Source organism: Hordeum vulgare, chromosome 6H (assembly GCF_904849725.1).
Source record: "Hordeum vulgare subsp. vulgare chromosome 6H, MorexV3_pseudomolecules_assembly, whole genome shotgun sequence".
Taxonomy (NCBI): Eukaryota; Viridiplantae; Streptophyta; class Magnoliopsida; order Poales; family Poaceae; genus Hordeum; species Hordeum vulgare.
Window position 1 is genome coordinate 165,742,063 of NC_058523.1, and position 8,594 is coordinate 165,750,656.

An 8,594-nucleotide genomic window follows, 5' to 3' on the forward strand; every position below is an offset into this window, starting at 1 on the left:
ACTTTCTCAACAATTGATAAAGAGGAATCGCCTTTTCTCCGAGGCGGCTCACGAAACGACTGAGAGCTGCAATACGACCCGCCAATCGCTGAACTTGATTAACATTCGTCGGCTTGCCGAGGGAAGTAACCGCTTCAATTTTGTCCGGGTTAGCCTCGATGCCGCGCTCCGATACCAAGAAACCTAGTAGTTTTCCCGCAGGTACGCCAAAAACGCACTTGGTAGGATTTAGCTTCATCTGATATACCCGTAAATTATCAAAGGTTTCCTTAAGGTCTTCCAGAAGTGTCTCCTCCTGGCGGGTCTTGATCACAATGTCGTCAACATAGGCATGGACGTTGCGGCCAATTTGGTTATGAAGACAATTCTGGATGCAGCGTTGGTAAGTCGCCCCTGCGCTCTTGAGCCCGAACGGCATGGACACATAGCAAAAGGCCCCGAAGGGGGTTATGAAGGCGGTCTTCTCCTGATCTTCCACAGCCATTTTGATCTGATGATAACCTGAATAGGTGTCCAAAAAGCACAATCGTTCGCACCCCGCCACCGAGTCAATGATTTGGTCGATGCGGGGAAGAGCGAAAGGATCCTTGGGACAAGCTCTGTTGAGGTCCATATAGTCAATACACATACGGAACGTGCCATTCTTCTTGAGTACTAACACCGGGTTAGCTAGCCATTTGGGGTGAAAGACTTCCACGATGAACCCGGCGGCTAAAAGACGGGCGACTTCCTCTCCAATCACCTTCCGTCGCTCCTCGTTAAACCTGCGAAGGTATTGTTGGACAGGTTTGCATTTTGGGTCAATATTAAGATGGTGCTCAGCGAATTCTCTCGGTACACCTGGCATGTCAGAGGGCTTCCATGCGAAGATGTCCCGATTCCCACGGATGAATTCGATGAGCGCGCTTTCCTATTTGGGGTCCAGACCCGTTCCAATGGTAAACTGCTTGGATGAATCGCCAGGGACAAAGTCGACTGTCTTCGTGTCATCCGTTGGTTTGAACTTGAGGGGCGACTCGGAATCTGTAGTCAGCTTCTTGAGCGGTGACATGTCTGCCGGGTCAACATTGGCCCGACGGTTTTTGAGCTCTTCCGCCGCACAGGCGACTTCCGCATAGGCCGCGTCTCCTTCCTCACACTCCTTTGCAATTCTTCTATCTCCGTCAATCGTGATGGGCCCTTTAGGACCAGGCATTTTGAGCTTGAGGTAGACGTAGCACGGGCGGGCCATATAGCGAGCGTAAGCCGGTCGCCCGAACAGCGCATGGTACGGGCTTTTTAGTTTGACCACCTCGAAGACCAGAGACTCCGACCTGTAATTCTGCGCAGTTCCAAACGCTACTGAGAGCCTGACCCGGCCTATGGGATAAGCCGATTTGCCCGGGACGATGCCGTGGAAGACCGTGGTTGAAGGCATCAAGTCTTTCTCTAATAGATTCATCCTCCGGAAGGTGCCGAAGTATAGGATATTAATGCTGCTGCCGCCATCCATTAGTACTTTCGATAGAGTGTAGCCCCCCACTTGGGGAGCCACGACTAATGCCAGGTCGCCCGGGTTATCTATTCTCGGCGGGTGATCCTCTCTGCTCCATGTTATGGTCTATTCGGACCAGTGGAGATATCTCGGAACAGCCGGCTCAATTACGCTGTACGCCCGGTGATTTACCTTTTTATCACGCCTGCAAGCATTAGTGGTGAAAACATGGTACTGCCCATTACTTAGCTGTTTAGGATTGTTGCGGAAGCCCCCATGGTCATCCTGGTCCTGCGGAGCCCCCTGTGGGGGCGGCTGCTGGAAAACTCCCGGCAGGTTGTACCGCCATTGGTGGTGCACCGGGTACTGGCCGCCGCCTGGCTGCGGGCCCGCCTGTGCCTCTTGTTCGGGAAAACCGCCGAAGGGGTTGTGCCTTTGATTGGGCGTGGCGAGTTGGTCGTGGCGACGGTTCGGATCTTCGCTTTGGCTCTTCTTGATTGCCTCGGCCCGAAATTCTCGCATCACGAAACAGTTCTCCCAAGAGTGGCCCGCCGGGCCGTCGGCCGTGGCGTGGTGCGGGCAAGGGCCTTTGAGTAGCTCTTCGTAATTACGCGGCCTTTTCCCACTGAAGCCTCGATTCTTCTTTTTGCCGTCATTGGCGTTGGTGTTGGCAACCAGATCCGAGGGCTCCTCCTGTGGCCTACGCTTGCCGTTGGTCCCCTGGTTGTGACGATTGCGGCCTTGGAGGCGGGTGTGGTTTTTGGTTGAATCGCCCTTTTTGGGCGAGTTACCCTTACCATCCTCGCAGGGATCCTTGGTATCATCGGCCTCGGCGTACCTAGTGAGGGTATCCATCAGCTCGCCCATATCCTGAACTTTCCGTTTGAGTCGCCCCAATTTCTGGACCAGCGGTTCATAGTGGCAGTTCTGCTCGAGGATAAGCACAGCTTGCGCTGCCGTGATGCCATCTGATGAATGGATAATTTCCGCGACTCGCCACGACCAATGGTGCGCCGACTCATCCGGGCGTTGTACGCAGTGTTGCAAGTCGACGATCGTCATCGGCCGTTTACAGGTTCCCCGGAAGTTTTTGATGAAACGCTCCTTCAGCTCGCCCCAGGACTGGATAGAATTGGGGGGTAAGTTTTTCAACCAAGTGCGCGCCGATCCCTCGAGCATCATGGTGAAATATCTGGCGCAAACCGCCTCGTTTACGTCGAGCATGTCCATGGCGATCTCATAGCCCTCGATCCAAGATGTTGGTTCGAGATCTGGTGTGTAATTAGGCACCTTTCTTGGTCCTTTGAAATCCTTGGGCATTCTTTCGTTTCGAAGGGCCAGGGACAAGCAGGGCACCCCAACTCTCCCTCCGGTCCCCGCGGGAGGAGTCTGAGCCTCTTGAATGTTGGGTGGACCTCTGCCCGGCGGGTTCCGCTCGGGCGGGTTGTCCTGCGGGAAGTGTCGCGGGGCACTATTTACGGCTGGCTGATCCACCGGCCTACTCCTGGTATAGCTCGCCTGGGGGGTGGAGTGCAATCGCTCGGGGCTGTGTGAGAACTGCGCGTTTTGGACCACCGCCGTTTTCAACATCTCGATGGTGTTCCTTGCTTCGATCTCAGCTGGGGTGTTGCCGTGGATCGGAAGAGACTCCAGATGGCGAGTTGCGGCAAGCACGTTATCCACCGGGTTAGAGAAGTGGCCTCGAGGGGTACGGAAACGAGGAATTTGACCCTCAGTCGGCTGAATCGGCGGGTTAGGAGGGCGGCCCAGCCCTCCTGCTGGGGCGGCTCCCATCCCGGGTGTTTGGGGAGTGTCGAACAGGCGAGTCGGATTGAGATCATGGGGCAGGCGACCCTGGTGTCTCCGCTGATGGACGACGTCGGACGCGCGCTGCTGTCTTTCAAGCCGCCAGTTGTCGGTGTTCAATCGCATCCTCTCGGCCGCAATCTGGGCTTGTCGAGTTTCCATCCTGGCGGACTCCGTCTCAGCATCCTGATGGGCCTTTGCCACCGCCTCCCTCAGCTTTGCTAACTCTGCGTTTATCTCTTCTTGGTTCTCTGGCGTGAGGGGGGTTGACATTAGTCTTGTGATTTCCGCCGCTGAATCCACCAGGACTGCTGATGCACTTCTGGATGTCCCGCCGGTCCCATCGCCTCCAGCGGGGTTCTGTGCGGGTTGAGTCGCCCCGGCCATGTAGATGGCGATCTGGCGGCGGGTTCGATCGAGGATTTCCGGATCCATGGCCAATGACAAGCCTCCGAGACCGTCTCCGTGGAGGGACTGGATGGAGTCTGAATCGCCCATGGATGATTCGTCGTCAGAGTTGATGGGGGTAACCTCCTGAGCCGTCGCGTGCTCTGGCTCCTCCGACCCCTGCGTGAAACCCACAAAGACCGGGTGGGTCAGATTCCGTGTAATGACTGGATGAACGTACCTAGCCGGCTCGACGATGTCGGAGGAGATGTCCGGCTCAGGAACAGATGACCCGATCATGCCGATGAAGACGTTGATCTTGCCGAAGGGGACCCTGTAGCCTGATTCGAGAGAATTCTCTTCAGGTCCCCATCGTTTGTTGTCGATGTAGGCTATGCCGCGTCGGCTCCAAGTCATGAGCGCCGTCGCATAACTCCCAAACCCTGGTAGGGCTCCCTTTGAGAACTCAACTCCACCGTGCGCAGGCCCCACGGTGGGCGCCAACTGTCGGGGTTTTGTCACGGCAGATGTCCTCGTGAAAGGACTTAGTATGGGAACCATCGCACTTTGGTGGCGACTCAAAGGGGTTGAACAGGAGGAACGCGGCGGGTTACCCAGGTTCGGCCCCTCGCGTGGAGGTAATAGCCTACGTCCTGCTTGGCGTGTATTGATGTGGATTCGATTACAAGAAAGGCGTAACTCGCCTTACCTAGCACTCGATGATTTCTAACCTGCCTATCCCTCTTCAAACTCGCCTTTATATAGAGGTCGAGGCTTTAGGGTTTACAAGAGTCCCTTCCTCTTTACAAATCGTGACCACCGCGGCCTCTGAGTCGCCGTCTTGCAAAACCCAGAGACCTTCCACAAATCACAACCATCTTGCGGTCTTAAACCGCCCAGGCTGAGGCCCAAATGAGTCAAAGGATGAACCGCCTTACTAGTAACCCGGCCCATATTGGGCGGGTCACTTAATAAGCAATATCCCCAACAGCTGATGTGAAGAAATTCAAGCAACTCGATTCTCAAGCGAAGACCATCATCTGTGGTCATCTGAGCCCTGGCCAGTTTGGAAGAGTAAGTGCCTTAGGCTTTGCAACACTGATCTGGGAAAGACTGTGCAAGGTAAATGAAGGAGTATCAACCCAGCGCGACTCTCGTGTTGATATTCTTCGCAATCTCTTCAATCGCTTCAAAAGACATGACAATGAAAGCTGCCAAGACACCTTTGATCGCCTCACTGACATATCAAATGAACTGCAAGCACTGGGAGCTCGAGACATCACTGATCACGAAGTTGTGAAGAAACTGCTGAGATCTTTGGATTCTTCATTTGACACTTTAGTTCTGATGATACAAGAAAGACCAGACTACAAGATGCTAGATCCTGCTGATATCCTTGAAAGGCTAAATACTCATGAATTCCAGCTAGAAGAAAAGAGAGATCTATATGGACAAAGCTATTCCAGACCAGGTGCACTGAAGGCAAGAGCAATTTCCTCATCTGAAGAAGAAGACATAGATGACAGCAGTTGTGACCCTGAAGAATTTGGCCAGGAACTTGCAATGCTTGTGAGGAAATTCCAGAGATTTACACGACGAGGTCAGTTCGGTAAATCATCAAGAAGAGACATGAGGAAATCAGAATCGGCATCTGAGGACTACAAGAAACGGACATGTCACAAGTGCAAGAAATCAGGCCATTACATTGCTGATTGTCCTCGCTGGGGAAAGGAATCAAAGAAGAAGAAATACAAGGATGACAGTTCTGATGACTCAAAGAAGAAGAAGAAATCTTCAAAATCCTCATCCTCAAAGTCCTCCTCACACAAGAAGACTAGCTTCAGAAAGGCTCGGGCACTTATTGGCAAGGAAATGGATTCCGAGGCAGAATCAGAAGAATGTGATGATGAAGAAGGCTCTGGAGAAGATTCAGAATCCGGACAGGCTAGTCTTGCACTAGCAACCAATTTCGTCAGCAAGTCAATCTTCAATCTTGAAGAAAATGAGTGCACCATCCATACTGATGACTATGCTGATGACTTCGCTCCAACCTATTGCTTCATGGCAAAAGGTTCAAAGGTATCACATAATGCCTCCTCATCTGATTCAAGTGACTATGAACATGATGCTTACAAAAAACCCAGTTACAGTAAACTTGCCATCATTGCCACTAAACAACAAACTGCTCTTGAAAAGCTTCAAAAACTGCTAGACAAAAGTGATGATCTGCTGAATGATGAAATGAATCTTAGTCAAATCCTCGCTGATGACATGAAAAATCTTCAGTCTAGATTTGATATTCTTCAGGATCATTATGATACACTCCTTACTGATCATGAGAAGCTTTCCTACGAATTTCTTCAAAGGAAGCTTGATCTTGAGAAGATGAGGATGTCTTATGATGATCTTCGTACGGAAAATGATTCATTACTAGCTCAACAGATCAGCGCTAGTCAAGTTGAATTTATTCCTCCATGTCTTAAATGCATTGATCGTGAAACTGCTAATTCTTCACCAGAATCTTAAAATGCTACCACTGCTACAAATTCTTCAAATGCACCTGTTGTGTCTATTTCCTCACTTGAGGAAAACACAAATGTCACTGATGAAAATGCAGGGTTAAAGGAATTGTACTTGACAGGCATGTACAAAAGCCTCAAAGGACATCAAATCCTTTGTGATGTGCTCAAAAAGCAGATCTTGAACAGGAACCCGAGGAAAGAAGGAATTGCCTTTGAGAGGAAATTGAATGCTGATGGATCTTATTGGAAACCTGAGTAGTATCCCAAAACCTCATGGGTTGCTGCTACTGGGCCTCCTTTTGATCCATCTAATCTAACTGGCTTCTCATGTGAATTATCCTATTCCTCGGATGAGTCATTTGATTCCAACTATAAACTGTTCAAAAATCAATCTGGTGAAGTATTTGCTCGATATGTTGGAACTAATTGCAGGAATGGCCCTCCTCTGAGGAAAATCTGGGTTCCCAAAAATTGTCTTGAAAATCTTCAAGTAAATGTCCTCATGACATCACCTCTGAAGAATCTGAACCCCAGATCAAATTCCTCAGGAGGACCAAAGTCTTCAAGAGGATCAAAATCCTCAACTTGTCAAAACTATGCTCATACCCGTGCTTATGCGTCTAACATGCAGGGAAACTACAAGGAATATGATTATGAGCGCTATTCTTCAAATCATTATGTTCATAAATCCTCAAACCAGTTCTCTGCATACTCATATGAGTACTTTAACCCCCCTACTGTTAAGAGAAGTGCATTAGCGTCAATGCCACCTTTTTCATATGGTGCTCGGAGGATGATGAACGCTTTGCCACCCCTTCAAATGTGGGTGGTGAAGAAATCAAACTAATCACTTCTGCAGGTCAGGTCTCCAGATGAAAATCATCATCTGAAGAATTTGCTGGAGACCTGAGGAAATGCTTGATAGGACGCAAGCTAATGATTGATGAAATAGAAATATTTCACACGTCCTTACATTTATGTTATGATGAAATTAGTATCATATTCTTCAAACTTGAAGCATATGAGATGGTAAGCTGTACTAATTCATCTGCAGGATGACAAACCCAAAAATACTGAGTGGGTTCTCGATAGTGGCTGCACACATCACATGACTGGTGATAAAAGCCTACTGATGAATATGCCACTAACTCCATCACCTCTGAAGCAAATCACATATGTTGATAAAGGTAAAAGCAAGGTATTGGGACTTGGCAAAGTAGCTATTTCCAAGGATAGGCATATGGACAAAGTGATGCTTGTTGAATCCCTTGGTTTTAACCTCATGTCAGTCTCGATGCTTTGTGATCTTGATATGATTGTTATCTTTGGTAGATATAGATGTGTAGTCATCATGGAATCTGACAGATCCAAAGTCTTCGAAGGTGTAAGAAGAGGGGATTTGTACATTGTTGACTTCTCTACTGGTCCTCAACCAGCCACTTGCTTACTAGCAAAAAACCTCAGAAGGATGGCTGTGGCACAGAAGATTAGGTCATGCAGGCATGAGGAATTTGCACACACTTGCAAAGAAGAAGCATGTCATTGGCATCGAATCAGTAAAATTCCTCAAGGATCATCTCTGCGGTGCTTGTGAATCTGGGAAAATGACCAGATCCAAGCATCCCTCCAAAACCATCATGACCACTACACGTCCATTCGAATTGCTTCATATAGATTTATTTGGACCTACTCACTATGCAACACTAACCAATGCAGCATCTCTATATGGCTTTGTCATAGTTGATGATTATTCCAGATACACCTGGGTGCATATCATAGTGTATAAAACTGAAGTGCAGGAAATCTTCAAACGATTTTCTTCAAGGGCCTCGACGAACTTCGGCATCAAGATCAAACATATTAGGAGTGATAATGGAACCGAGTTTAAAAACACTGGTCTTGATGATTATCTTGATGAACTTGGTATTACTCACGAATTGTCTGCTCCTTATACTCCTCAGCAGAATGGTGTCGTCGAAAGAAAGAACAGGACTCTGGTTGAAATGGCAAGAACTATGCTTGAAGAATATCAGACTCCTCGTCGCTTCTGGCCTGAAGCAATCAACACTGCATGTCATATCATCAACAGGGTATATCTTCAAAAATTCCTCAAGAAAACCTCATATGAACTCCTCACTGACAAAAAACCCAATGTAAGTTATTTCAAAGTCTTCGGTGCAAAATGCTGGATTAAAGATCCTCATCATAGCCCGAAATTTGCACCTAAGGCACATGAAGGTTTTATGCTCGGTTATGGAAAGGACTCACACACCTACAGAGTCTTCAACAACTATCACAACAAAGTTGTTGAGACTGTAGATGTGCGGTTCGATGAAACTAATGGCTCGCAAAGAGAGCAATTGCCTTCTGATCCAGATAAGCTGTCTCCTGAGGAAGCAATAAAG